The sequence below is a fragment of the Hemicordylus capensis genome, chromosome 4, assembly GCF_027244095.1.
Source record: "Hemicordylus capensis ecotype Gifberg chromosome 4, rHemCap1.1.pri, whole genome shotgun sequence".
Lineage (NCBI taxonomy): Eukaryota > Metazoa > Chordata > Lepidosauria > Squamata > Cordylidae > Hemicordylus > Hemicordylus capensis.
The window spans coordinates 209,301,684-209,316,511 of record NC_069660.1 but is presented as its reverse complement, the minus strand read 5'-3'; the positions used below and the strand labels follow the sequence as shown (position 1 = coordinate 209,316,511).

The 14,828-nt window shown below is 42.8% G+C and overlaps 1 protein-coding gene across 16 annotated transcripts in view; it reads left to right on the top strand.

Moving 5' to 3' along the window:
* The window catches only part of RREB1 (ras responsive element binding protein 1), a 170,213-nt gene that overhangs the window by 19,810 nt on the left and 135,575 nt on the right, over positions 1–14,828 (top strand). Inside the window, exon 1 of one of the 16 annotated variants that reach the window (XM_053244264.1) lies at positions 14,582–14,605. The exons of the other annotated variants lie outside the window; for them this stretch is intronic. The gene's annotated coding sequence lies outside the window, so the exon portion shown is untranslated. Of the gene's footprint in view, positions 1–14,581; positions 14,606–14,828 lie in introns of those variants that run through there. 16 annotated transcript variants of the gene reach the window in all.

The window sequence follows — 14,828 nt, the reverse complement described above, 5'->3', positions numbered from 1 at the left end:
AAGTAATGAATGTTTCCAGGGTTTGGAATTTTTTGTGGCATTCTAGGCATGGTTGAACCTAGGCATGGTCTGAAATGGCATGGTTCTATATTTTGTGGTTTAGTCTGGGAGTTTCAAGTAGCTTTCTATTATAGATATATAATGTATAGCGTAGAGTGATTATTGTAATCCTTACAGGAACCCTCAAGGTAAATCAGGATTATAGTGTTCATTTTTCAGATGGGAGGCTGATGCTGAGAAAGAGTGGGTTACTCAGGTTGTGCAGTGAGTTCACAGCAAAAGTGAGATTTGAATCTACTTGTATTTGTAAGTCTGGTTCCTTATCCACTGCGTTATGCCAGCATGGTGACAAAATTAGTTTTGCAAAGTTAATGTGAGGTTTTTGGAATTTGTCCTCTTTTCTGATCTGTCAGGGAACATTGCTATCACGTTCTCAAACTTCTCTGCAACCTTTGGGACAGGAAGTACACTTCAAAAACTTCTAGAGAGCTTAGATTCTTGGGGATTTAACAAGTAGCTTTAGGCTGCATGCAAGTACTCACCTGTATCTCTTCACCTCTGTATTTTTTTGGACTCTGTCACTGTTGCCTGGCTTGCCTTACAGCTGCCACACTGGACTTCTCCTCTTTGCTGATTCTCAAGACACTTGCTGTTGCCTGTCATGGCTTCTGACATACAGGTTTGCATGCACTGGGCTGGAGAGCAGATAACTCTGCTTATTAGCCCAGCAGTTGTACTGATTTCCAGGGTGGATAAAAATCAGTGTGTGGATTTTTTAAAACTTAAATAGGATTTAAATTGATTAAAATGTAAACAAAGGATTAAATTTCCAATTCTCATGTAAAAAATAACATGGTTAAAATTACCATATGCTACATCAACACAGTTCCCTGAAAATGGATATTTTGGGGCTTTCAGTTTCTGCCTCTAAGTCTGTTTTTCATGTGCAAAGACATAGGCTGGATGTTAGGGTGGTTGTTTTGTGGTGGGATGGGGTCAGAGTAGTTAAACCAGAGATACAACATAGGAAAGGAGGTGAAGTAGAGAAACAGTAGAGAAAACAGGGAAGGCATTATTCAGTACATGATTTGCTATATTGGCCTCTCATTTTGCCACTGAAAAACTGCCAAAGAGTGTGTCCTGTGCCCAAAAGCTATCTGGGAATATTTTGAAGAAAGATCTTCCCTTGGTAAAAGGAAAATGTGTCAACTTTAAGCTGTGCAACAAGGAGATGCAGGGTAGCCTGCCACAGCTAATGAGAGAGGTATTAATTGCATTAAAAAAACAACAGGTAGTATGCTCTACTTCCTAAATGAGTAACCACCAAATGATCTAAGAACGGACACAGAGTATATTCTCCTAGATGTTGTAAATTAACATGCTTCAGTGATCAGATTTGCACCATTGTTTAAGAAAAGTGAAGTATCAATGGAAACTTGATTTGAATCAATTATTTTAACTGGGTTTTTTTTTTCCCCTTGGTGCTCTAAATCAGTGATTAAATCAATCCACCTTGAGTGACTTGTGAGTGGATTTGCTGTAGGGAGCAGTGAAGAACAAAGAGTTTCCTGGCTGGGTGGAGCTTTTTGTACAAGAGAGATCTACATACTGTATGTCCCTTTTGGGGGAAAGACTATCTCTTATATGCATCACCATTGTGTACAACCTGGTAAGCAGTCAGTCTTCAACACCTTCCATACTTGCAGAGCCAGCTCCTCAGAAGGCAGGGAGGTCAGCTCCTCAGAAGGCAGAGGGCATGTGCATGGATGAGGTCAGCTCCTCAGAAGGCAGAGGGCATCTGCACAAAGTAGACTGATTCCTTATGTGACCTTGTGGCCAATGCTGCTTGCTGATGCATCCCATAGTGATTTGCTTAAATCAATTCATTGGCAAGCTAATGTATCTTAACTCTGCTTCCAGCACCAGACTGTGGGCACTGAGAGGGCAGTGCAATGTATGTGGGGAGGGTGCCCGGTTTTGAGCAGAATGGGTACTTAAGGGTGGGAGTATTCATTGCTGCTGAGTGTGGCAGGGTTCAGGGGCGCCCTGCGGGTGGGGCGCACTGGGAATATGCCCTGTTGCCCTGTGGGCCAGTCCGAGCCTGTCTACTTCTGGAAAAAAAGGGGCAGAACAAAATATCTGGACCACAAATAGTTTGGAACCCAGTAACTGCATAGGGGTAACTCAATTGTATGCAAATACCAAGAGTGCTAAGCCGGTAGCCCTGGTTGTGTGTTTTGACTGGTAATGTAAGAACTCATCACTTTTGTTGCTTCTAACTGTACTGGAAGCATGTTGTACATTTGTCTTGTTCAGGCCTATTCAAGGGTTCTCAAACTTGAGTCCCCCAGATGGGACAACTCCTCCCATCCTCTTTCAGCCATTGTGGTTGGGGATGGTGAAAATTGTTGTCTAACTACATCTGGGGACCTAAATATGAGGTTATCTGGCTGATATAGTAATGCGGTATCATTTTGTAGAAGATAAATGCTGGCATTGAGAGGCTGTGGTTAGTTCAAGATATGAGGTGACACAGTGATGATGAGTTGAGATGGCACTCTCAGGTCCAGCTGATATGTGGTGCTAATTACAACATTCTCAGGAATTCCTCTTGGGAATATTAAAATAAGTAAGCACTACTGTATCTCTTATAGTTCATAAATGGTGCATGGGAGGTGAAAGCCAGTTACATCACAGATACTAGAGAAACAATTTCACTGTTTATACAACGACTTGGACCAAACCTTTCCTAGTGTTATCCTATCAATATCTGGCCTGGTGAATCCCATGTTGGTTATTTACCAACCTATGGCTGTGTGTTGTTGCAACAAAGACTGACTGCTAACCCTCTAGAATTTGTGACTGAACAAAACTAGTGAAAGATTCTGTTGGCTATGTAAATAACTCTGTGTACGCTGCAGAAACCGCAGGTACCCCTGAATGTACATGATTGACCTGAAGATAAGTTTGTCTGTGCTGTTTCTCTCCCCCCCCCCCCCGGTTATACCTGGCTATGTGTACATCAGGGTGATGTGACTGGTGGTGATGTGTGGTTCCTCGGGCAGTGTGGAATACTTCGGTTTCTTCTAGGGCTGAGGCATGGTTCCTGTAACCTATAGTTTAAGAATATCTAGACTAAGTGCAACTGATTAGATATACTTTATTACAGTCACTGACGAGCTGTAAATACAAAAAGTCACAAGAATAAAGATACAGAGAAGCAAAGCCAGCACAATTCATGCAGAAATACCCACAACCTTGGGCTCCATGTCTAATTAAGCTTTTTAATTATCTCTTAATGGACACCATAGGCTTCAGCACAAAACCTAGCAAAACTGAAAGTTATGACTGAGTTCTGGTCTGAAAGGAGGAGGGAGATACAAAATTCATCAGACCTGCTTGGCAAGTTTGTTAAAAATGGAGAAATAAAAGTGGAATGAATGTCATGATAAAGCATGCAGTACAAAAGAACATGGCCTGCTGTTTCAGCTTCTCCCAGTCCACATGGACATGCATGTTCTAAGAATAGAATATTCTGATATCTGCTCTCAAGTAAGGCTGAGGGAAGCACATTAAAACATGCCCATGTAAATGCCCTCCAGTATTTTGCAACTTGATGATTAGTATAATATTATAGTTATAACATTGTGGCATAATATTATTCCTTACACTTCCTGAGCTAGTATAGCTGGGGGCTAGACTCTAGTCTTTTTGTAGCTTGATATCCAAGATCTGCCATTTTTGCTTGATCGTATCCCAATGTTGTTAGAATACCAAGGGAAACACGCACAGTGCAAGCTTATCCACTAAAGTTCTCTTCCAGTCAGACTGAAAATCATTGGCTAATGTTAAAGGAGACAAATCAGCTAGAAAAAACATTAATTTGAGCCAGAAATTGAAAAAGATGAGCAGAGTCCTAGCCTCAACCTTAATTAGGCCTTCCTCCAGCCACAAAACTACATTGGGAACATACCATGCCACTAAGAAAAAGGTCCTCAAAAAATTGGGTTGAACCACATCTAGTGGGTCAAAATCACGATACAAACAGAACTGAGAGCTGTATAATAATTAGGCTAAAGCTTTGGCCTCAAACATTTTAATAGCTGCAGGAATATAATAGCCTCCTCTAGAGCGGGGAAAAACGTAAAGTAGCAGTGACACTCCTAGGCACTCTCTGTCACATTCTCCGTCTGAGCCTTCCATCTGCCTGTGGCCTGAAAGACAACTCCCAGGTACTTATAGCACATTACCTGGCTGATCTTATTCCCATGAATCTGCCACTTATTCATAACTGGTCTTCTTACAAACATTACTTTTGTTTTTTGATAATTTATCAGCAGAAGTTGGTTATAATAGGAAGCAAGGGCCTGCAGGATCCTTGACAGTCCAATGAGCATTCATGATAGAACTACTGCATCAGCTGCGTAAAGCTGTAATGATAGTGGTCTATTTGCTGTCTTTGGGGGATGGAAGTCAAGTACGTGACCAAGGAATTGATTAAAAATGAAATAAAAGTGGAGTGAATATATACCCCTGTTTTACACCCTTCTGAGTTGGTTCTGGGCCTGACAATTGGCCTTGAGGGTTACTCTTACCCAGGAGAGGTGTTGTCATAAAGCTTATGAATGAGCAAAGGTAATCGTCAATCGACCAAAGATGCTTGTAGCTTTCTCCAAAGTCTATCGCTGGGGATGAGATTGGTGGAGGCAGACTTGAAATAAACACAAACTGCATAAAGAGATGCTTTTGCGTTAGCATATTTCCCTACTAGGTGCCACAACACTAATCCCTGATCCGTAGTAGACCAACTAGCCCTAAAGCCAGCTTGTTTTTCCACTGTTTTCCTGCTGTGTCTCATCCAGCAACTTCTAATAAAGATGTCTGGCATAGAGCTTGCTATCCTTATTTGAAGCTACCCTCACAAAACCCCCAAACTGCTCTTTAAAATTCCCAGAGTTAAAATAAAATAAATAAAATAAAAAATCACCAGGATGCTATGAGGCTACCAGCTTTCCATCACCATTTCCTCAGCATTTACAATATTAAATTGGATTGTAGATTTTAACCAGATTTTGGAGGCACTACTTCAGTGTCTTGTGTGATAGTACAGCAACCATTTCATCATAATGGCTGAGTTGAGATATGAACTATGATCATTAAGGTTCCGCTGGATCACGCTGAGATCCTTAGAGTTCAAATAGCAGTTTAGGAATTTGGAAATTCTATATTTTTTCCTCCAAGATTGCCAGATATCTGGATTGCTGGTTTTTACAAGCTTGGATGGAACAGTTTTTAGGTGCTTGGTGGCATCCATTTGTGATCATGAAAACTTCTCATGCTTGCTCCTTTTGCCAATATATTCTTCTCTCTCCCTTGAAAGAAGATCTCCCTGGATCTTTCCCCTGCCCCATGAAAAACAGTAGATTAACACCCCAATTGAACATCCAGCCTGGTCACATGTCATAGTAGCGCTATATAAAGACATTTTGTGCAATATAGAAAAGAGATGAATGAGGATGGCACTGGAACCAACTCACTTACTTGCTGTCTTGTCTTATAATATGTTTCTATTGGATGTTGTAAAGTTGTGAGCCACCCAGAGAACAACTTGTTGTGGGGTGGCTCTTTGCCCAAAATAAACTAAACACTGAGAATTGTATGGACAGCAGAACATCTGAATTCTTTTAGAAAGTATGCCCGTGTATTGAGTATACCCTTACTTCAAAGTAAGTGGGTATACCCTTAGTACTAGACTATTCTGCAGTCACCTGGTAGGGAGGAAACCATGATCTGCCAGAGTGTGCAGTGCAGTGTTCCCCGCTAACGTTTTTCATCTGTGTGCAGAATTATAGGTCTCTCCTAAATGACTCTTTAAAAGACTTGTACAATATGTATCAAAAACTAAGTTTCTCCAGTACAGGAAATGAATGTATGCTGTTGGGTTGAATGGCTGTGAACATGTTTGGTCGTGTCTCCTATCTAGGGCAGACAGAGAGTAGCCGTGGGTTCTGCATTGTTTGACCTACATAATTCAAATGAATTTGGCTGATGGCCTTCACAAAGGTATTGGTTCATTTTCGCAGGATCTAGAAAGAACACTCTTCCTGAATGGCTGATTTTGTACAAGCAGTTTTGATGTGTGAGGTCACTATACTGAACTTGTTCAGCATGTGTTGGTGTTGCTGGCCTGCACAGGTGGATGAAACTTTGGGAAATGACTCTGCTCAGCATGTACTGGCAGGCTGGCCATTTAGTCACTTCTTGATCCACTTGGATGACCAATTCCAAGTTTAATGTCAAAACCTATCAGGAAGTGTGTGAATCAACTCTGTAGATAAACTGCTAGGGATTAGTGGTCTGTTACATTACTATAACAGTGTGATGACCTAATGCTCACCCTGCAAGGACAGTAGGGCTACCATACTTATTTTTATTATGGTCTTCTGCACAGCAGTAGTGACTTCTGTGAATTCTGAGGCTTTGATTTTATATAACACTGGTTTCTGATGGATCATGATCGTCATCACTGGATGTGTTCCCATTGTAGGATTCATACCTTCACAGATAGCACAGAGCTAAAATTTATCCCAGATGTGCACTCGGTGCACACTTTGCATGTATTATCTTTGTTATCCTTAAAACAACCCTGCAAGGAAAGTACTGTTACCCCTATACTGCAGCTGGGGAGCAGAGGCTAAAAGAGAACAGCTTGCCTAGGTCTACCTAGCCAGTTCATAGCAGAAGCAACATTTGAACCAGGAGAGGCCAGATTCACAGCCCAGTCTCTTAGTCACTGTGCTACACCAGATCTCTATGGTTACACAGCCTCAGGGGGTCCCTGAGACAGGACAGTCTCAATCTCCCTATTCTTCCTCCGAGCTGCAGCTGGGGAGACAAGTACAGACACCAATTCCCCACCTGGATCCACAGCTCCAGGTAAGATAGAGGGTGGAGCTGGATTGATTTCTCTGTCTACCTTGCATCTGGGAAGGAGACAGATACTTGCTGGAGAAGAAACCCTTTAAAGCAGGGTGGATTTGATTTAAATCACGATTTAAATCACAGCTTAAATCACTAGCAGGGTGGATAAAAAATCAATGATTTTTTTAAAAAAATCAAAAAAATCTGATTTAAATTTTAAAAAATCTGATTTTTTTGATTTTTTTTAAAAAATCATTGATTTTTATCCACCCTGCTAGTGATTTAAATCAAATCCACCCTGCTTTAAAGCAAAAGAAAGAGACAGCTGTTAATGCATCCTAAAATGGTGATGGGCAAGTGAGGTGCTCTCCCTTGAATAGCAGCACCTTGTTGGCTGTATGCACAGCTTGGGTTTATCATTTGGGTATTTGCCTAGGACCAGTTGCCATTTTCTACTCATCTGGGGCAAGTTTTCCAAATAGGGTAGTAAGGATTATTTATGTAATCTTATTTAATATTTTCTGCCTCTACCATTCAAGGGCAAGGAACATCATGCCCCTAATTTTTATAACGCACAAGCTTAAACCAATGTCGGCCATTGTGACTCCGATTTTCAAAAAGGGATCCGGGAAATTACAGTCCAGTCAGCTTAACTTTGGTGCTGGGTAAATTGATGGAAAGCATGCTTAAGGACAAAATTGTTAAACATATAAAAGAACAGGCCTTCTTGAAGGAGAACCATCATGGCTTCTGCAAGGGAAAGTCTTGCCTCACTAACCTTTTGGAGTTCTTCGAGAGTGTCAACAGGCATGTGGATAAAAGTGATCCAGTTGACACAGTATACTCGAACTTCAAAAAAGCTTTTCATAAAGTTCCCCACCAAAGGCTCTTGAGTAATCTTAGCAGTCATGGAATAAGGGGACAGGTTCATGTGTGGATTGGTAACTGGTTGAAGGACAGGACAGGAAACGGAGGGTAGGAATAAATGGGCAGTTTTCACAGTAGAGATAGGTAGGAAGTGGGGGTCCCCCAGGGATTGGTACTGGGACCAGTGCTCTTTAAGTTGTTCATAAATGATCTAGAAGTTGGGGTAAGCAGTGAAGTGGCCAAATTTGCAGATGACGCTAAACTATTTAGGGTAGTGAAATCCACAACAGATTGTGAGGAGCTGCAAAAATCTCTCCAAACGGGTAGTGGGCGACAAAATGGCAAATGCAGTTCAGTGTAAGCAAGTGTAAAGTGTTGCATATTGGGGCAAAAACCTCCAACTTCAAATATGCATTGATGGGATCTGAGCTGTCTGTGGCTGGCCAGGAGAGATATCTTGAGGTCAGGTCGTGGTGGACAGATCGTTGGGACTGTCAATTCAGAGTGTGGCAGCTGTGAAAAAGGTTAATTCCATGCTAGGAGTCATTAGGAAGTAGACTGGAAATAAAAATGCTAATATTATAATGCCCTTATACAAATCTATGGTGTGGCCACATTTGGAGTACTGTGTACAGCTTTGGTCACTGTATCCCAAGAAGGTTATTGTAGAACTGGAAAAGGTGCAAAAGAAGGCAACCAAGATGATCAGGGGCCTGGAGCACCTTCCCTATGAGGCAAGACTACAGCACCTGGGGCTCTTTAGTTTAGAAAAGAGGTGGCGAAGGGGAGACATGGTCAAGGTCTGTTAAATTATGTATGGAGTGGAAAGGGTGGACAAAGAAATTTTTCTCCCTCTCACAACACTAGTACCAGAGGTCACCCCATGAAACTGAAGGTTGGGAAATTTATGTCAGATGAGAAAGTACACGGCACATAATTAATCTATGGAATTCTTTGCCATGGGATGTGGTGATGGCCACCAGCTTGGATGGCTTTAAAAGGGGCTTAAACAAATTTGTGGAGGACAGGTCTATCAATGGCTACTAGTCTGGTGGTTGTGGGCCCCTTCCAACCTCAGAGGCACGATGCCTTTCAATACCAGTTGCAGGGGAACAACAGCAGGAGAGAGGGCATTCACATACCTCTTGCCTTGGGCTCCCCAGAGGCATCTGGTGGGCCACTGTGTGAAACAGGATGCTGGGCCTGGGGATAGGCCTTGGGCCTGCTCCAGCAGGGCTGTTCTTATGGAATCAAATAGCAGATGTGCTCAAAACTGAATCACTGTGTGTACATTACACTGATATATGCTCTCTAACTCCATTTGCAAAAAACTGGGAAAATGTCACTTTCCCATTTCATTTTGAAACATTGAATGTCTAGCCTATGCTGAAAACTAGGGATTGCAAATCTCCATTTTGAAGTTGCCCAGAAACAACTGAAGGTATCTTACAAGGGGATTCAGAATGATATGCCTAACACCTTAAATAAATGTGATGCTTGAATACTCACTTATTGCCCTGAAACACATGTGTGAAAAACCACTTCTGCCACACTTAACATGTATGTTGGTCTTTCACCCTAATAGGATATACATCAGGGTGAAGTCTGTCCTTGCTCACAGTTATTCAGGGGCACTACTCGGGAGTAGCCAGCACTGCCTTCCCCCACCACCCCACATTCGTACTACTAGCCTTTCTCTTGAAAGTAGAGCAGGTGTTGAAGACATGGGTCTTGTGCGGGCTAATATTGTATGTGATTATGCCCTCATTGGAGACACGCATGCTACCACTGCCAGCAGGAACGGCAACATCCTAAGCCAGGCCTGCTCAACTTAGGCCCTCCAGCTGTTTTTGAACTACAACTCCCATAATCCTGAGCCACAGTGTCCAGTAGCCAGGGATTATGGGAATTGTAGGCCAATATCTGCAGGAGGGCTGAAGTTGAGCAGCCCTGTGACCTAAGCCATCCCTTTGAACTAACTGTACCTCTATACAGACTGGCAGTGGCTTCTCCAAGGTTGCAGGCAGGAGTCCCTCTCATTCCTATCTAGAGATGCCGAGGAGGGAACTTGGAACCTTCTGCTCTTCCCAGAGCAGCTCCATCCCCTAAGGGGAATATCTTACTGTCTCTTATTCATATGCAAGCCGGGTCAGACCCTGCTTAGCAAAGGGGACAATTCATGCTTGCTACCACAAGACCAGTGTGTGTGAAGACACTTCCCACTCCCTTGGCCTCCCTTTCTGCACACCTAGCATTCCACACACCCCTTTTCTCCAGGAAGGCAGGTCAGTACTCGAGGGCATACTGTATCTCCTGTATCTGGCCATGTACAATATTAGCTCTCAGTCTGAACCACATCTTGGCCATGAGCTCACTTTTTGGCTTTAGGCAAGCTGTCTCTGCTCTTTAACATGAGTGTGATACTAAGCTGTCGTGCAGGGCTGTTCTAAGGATTGCTGAGAGGATGTATATTCAAGAGTCCCACATGCATGTATAAAAGCTATGAAAAAGTGAAGCTCTTTTGCTCTGAGGCAGTTTGAACTTGGTTAAGTGCTTGCCACTTATATCATGTGCTGTCGACTATCATACTTTGGTCAGCTGCTTACGTTGGAAAAAGACTGTGGCTCTAAGCAGACTTGGATGAAAGTAAACTTTGATAAAATTGATTGAGCCCTGCTTTAATAGTAGTATATTTGGGATGTAGGTGAAAAATGAATGCGTATTTGTCCTAGATAGCAGTAGCTATTCACCTCTTCCATGTAGGGCTGCCAACTTGCCCAGGAAAATAAGAAACTTGCTTGGCCTGCCCTTTTGTCTTTAATAGAAGCTTCATGTGAAGCTTTTCACAGCATGAATATAAGACATGATCATCTAAAAATATCTGCTTCTAGGTTCAGGGTCCATTTGAAAATCTGGCAACCCAACTTACCTTAGGCAAAATGATTTGGCACCAGTATACCTAATGGAATTGAAATGCATGGCACTGTTAGCTTTTCCTTTTACCTGCTTATTGCTTTACTGAAGCATCTACTTTTAATACTGGGCCACCCTGAATGGGAGTGGAGAGCCAAGGACACACTCATAAAGAGAGGTGGCCTGCTACTGGCAAACACAATTATTGCTCTTCAGACTTTCCTTCATGCTATGTAATATTTGAGGTGAGACAAGCTGGAGCATAACTGTGATGGGAGTCCCTTGCCTCTCCCTTTCCCTGTAGGGAGGATTCACATCTTCTCCTGGTCTACTCCTGTGCCTTTAACGGTGCCATTACTAGCAGAAATCTGGCAGGTGAAGTTCTTCCTGGTGTGTAGGTGCAGTGAGGGTAGAATAATCACCTGCTAGATGTCTGTCTTATTGGTATCAAGAATAGAAATTAGCCTCAATCCTAAGCATGTTTGTTTGGAAGCAAGTTCCAATACAGGAGGACCTTGCTATTTGTGGTGGGTTCTGTTCCCGCTGGGGAAACCACAAATATAGTCATCTGGGCTATGGGATGAGGGGGGTTAGCTTCTTGATTGTTGGGAAAATCCACAATTGGCCAAAATTTCAAGGAGAAATGCAGAGGGAAGCTGCCTACTGTGCTTTGCTGGTCCCCTTGAGTTGAGTTGTGCCCCTGAATGGCCAGAAATCAGCTGGAAATCATGGGTTTTTAATTTGTTTTAAAACGGTGCCATTTTGAGGCTTCCGAATGCAAAATGGCGGCCAGAAACGAAATCAGAGGTCATTTCCAGCCATCCTCAACCTGTCGATATGTGGAATTAGCCCCCTTATTTCCTGATTTCCACACGTATACCAAGGTTGGGTGTTAATTACCCAACCACAGATACGCGAATCCGTGGATGTTGAGTCTGTGGATATCAATGCTCTACTGTATGTTCAAAGGAATTTTATTTCTAGGAAGTGTATGTAGGGTTGCAGCCTTTTGAATGTACAGTATTTAAGAACTGCTGTTTTTAGGATTGGGGTATTTGTTTTTTAAAGTCAATTGTTTCTAAGCAAGGTATAGTTTAGAAGAGAATTGTTGTAGGCAGGTGTGTGTGTGACGTGTTCCATTTCAGGCTCTCTGCTGGATGGTAGTATTGGACAATATTGGTGTTTCTTGCCTATCTGAAACATAGTTAAACCTTCATATAGAGAGCATGTACAACATTCAGGGTTGCCAGCTTATCAAAAAAAATGCACCTGCCCTTTTTTTGGGGCCTAAACACAGCTTGATATGCAGAAATCAGCTGGTGAAACTTTTCATCATGGAAAGGAGTATTATCCCTATTCATGTTGACAGTGCAAGTGTTAGTAAAAAAAATAATAATTTGGAAACCCTAACACGTACCATGGTATTGGAAGTATAATTTCATGCTAAATGTTTTTCTGAGAACAATATTAAAAGCAGTGAGAGGCACACTCTGTAAAGGAAAAGGTGCTTTGCTGAGGAGAGGAATGGAGGTGGGTGGGATGTGGTTGGGAGAAGAAAGAAGTTGTCCATGCATGTGTGCGCGCTCGCTCTCTCTCTCTCTCTCTCTCTCTCTCTCTCTCTCTGCCTCTCTGCAGATGTTTTGGATATTGTTGTATGCAAAACTGTTAATCATTCTATGGCAGAAGCAGGGAGGGGTCACAGCGGCCTTAAGACGTTGCTTGGTGGCTTGTGAAGGGAGATGAGGACTAATGCAGAGGAGTGATGGAGGGGAATGAATGGCTGCTCCTCTTTCCCCTCTCCCGCCCCCGCTGACTAAACAGTTCTGTCAGCTGGCAGACTGAGGATTTGTGAGAACGCTCCTGTAGGGTGTGTGTGGGGGGTTGGGGGAGGGCTGGTCAGTACCTCCACTGTATGTTGCTTCTGCTTGTCTGACTGTAGTACAGAGGCGTGGGTCCTGTGGGTGTGGTTTTTAAAGGCGACAAACACTTTCAGTCTTAGTTTTGTGTGTGTGTGTGTGTATGTATATGTGAACCTCTGCCTCCTGCTTGTTTCTCTTTGCTTAGTGCTCTTATGCTTGAGATGCATGAGAGGTGTGCACATCTCCTAGGGAGGGGAGCTGGTCTTGTGGTAGCATGCATGAATCGTCCCCTTTGCTAAGCAGAATCTACCCTAGTTTGCATTTGAATGGGAGACTACCTGTGAGCACTGTAAGATATTCCCCTTTATGGGATGGGTCTGCTCTAGGAAGAGCATCTAAGTTCCAGGTTCCCTCCCTGGCAGCATCCCCAAGAGAGGGCTGAGAGAGATTCCTGCCTGCAACCTTGGAGAAGCCGCTGCCAGTCTGTGAAGACAATACTGAGCTAGATAGACCAATGGTCTGACTCAGTATATGGCAGTTTCCTGTGTTCCTATAATAGTATTTAAAGCCCTTTCTTCTCTGCCCTTGCTAAAATTCAGGAGATCCTCTCAGGCAATGGAAAGTCGTTTGGTTCCCCTTCAGCTTATATACAATTAAAAGGGCACTAGAGACACGGATGCAAAGTGGCAAGGCTGAAATTGTTTCAGCTTCATAACATCAGAGCTGTTCCTTTTTAAAATGTTCCTTCCTCAGAAGGTGCAGCATGTTACATAGGAACAACATCCTCAAGTTATTTCTGCTTTCCGTCATGTGTTCTCTTCCTTTGTGTGCCAGTGTTTTAAGTGAGGGATGGGTAACGGTGAATCACTTCTAAACTCCTTCTTTATCTTGGTGGCTTTGCTAGGAGGCAGAGAGTAATTGGACTCTAGTCTTCCTAGAGTTGTCATCCAAAGAACAGCAAAGAGGTTGCTAGTCTTTTTTTTTTTAACTGTTTACTCTGCAGTATTACAATTAACATAAAAAGGAGTTCCCCAGAAGTAATAGTTTGAGGAATGCAGCCAGGATTCCAGGGCAGAGCTGGTTGGTGATAAAGCACAGAAATGTTCCACTCAGAATTGTTTCTTTGTGATGGATTTTTAATCCCATCAGGTTTTCTTAATCAGTTGCTGTGGCTGCCCATGGGAAACCAAGTAAGCATCACAAAGTTTAATGTAGGTTTTCTTGGATTTCAAATGAAATCTTTTTCATATTGGATTGTGTGTTGGATCACCTTAGCAAAAATTGGGTGTATTTGGTTTGCCTCTGAACAAGCACAATATTAATTTGTGCATATGCCTCACAGTGGAAATTTCATATTCATAGCATAAGACTACATTGTGGCAGTTCTTGGTTGGGGGTGTGGCTTTTCATAAATCATTACTCTTCTTGTTGGCTGAATACTCCACCTCTGAAAGTGGCAGCCTTTCAGCATCTCCCTATATCACTGCTGCCTGATATAGGTGTTTCCCATAGGCTGGGAAACATACCAGCGGGGATTCGAACCAGCAACCTCTTGCTCCCTTGGCAAGTCATTTCCCCGCTGCGCCATTAGGTGGCCTTATAACTTCCTACATGCAGTTTAAAAGAACATGACATATTGAATTACAGGCTGCAATCCTAAACATAGTTGCTGGTGGGAAGTGCTGGTGAAATTATGGGATTAACACCCAAGCCCATGTGATTAGGGCCAGGGTTCAGATTTGTGTGTGCCTCTTCTAAATTGGTAAGGTGAGGGAAATGGTTTGCTGTCTGCATGAGGCAATTTAAAAATAATTGTTTTAGCATATCAGTTAAGTTGGTCACCTAGATTGAGAGACTGGGCTGACCTTCTCCAAGATTGTCTGTTTGTGGTTTCCAGCCAAAGAGTCACCCTTTAAGGTTTTCTCTCACTTCTAGTGCGGAACTATTTTTTAACTCACGGAATGAATGCAATATGTTAATACTTGTGTAAGGCCCAGAATTGCTTGGCTGCCCCTTGCCCTGCCTGCTTCATACTGGCTGAAAAGGTACCATTGTTTGTTCTGCAAACACTGGGCAATGTTTGTTTCCAAGGTGACTGTGGCTCTATTGCTGTAGTGTAGGGAAGGGGAAAAAAGTTGGTTTAAACACCTGGGAGCATCTTGCTCTAACCAAAAAAGTGGGGTGGGAAAGAAAAGAACTGTGTGTGTTTGTTCACACCACTGCAGAGAGCTCAGATGGAGTTTTAATCCTTGTATATGTAAAAGGTAT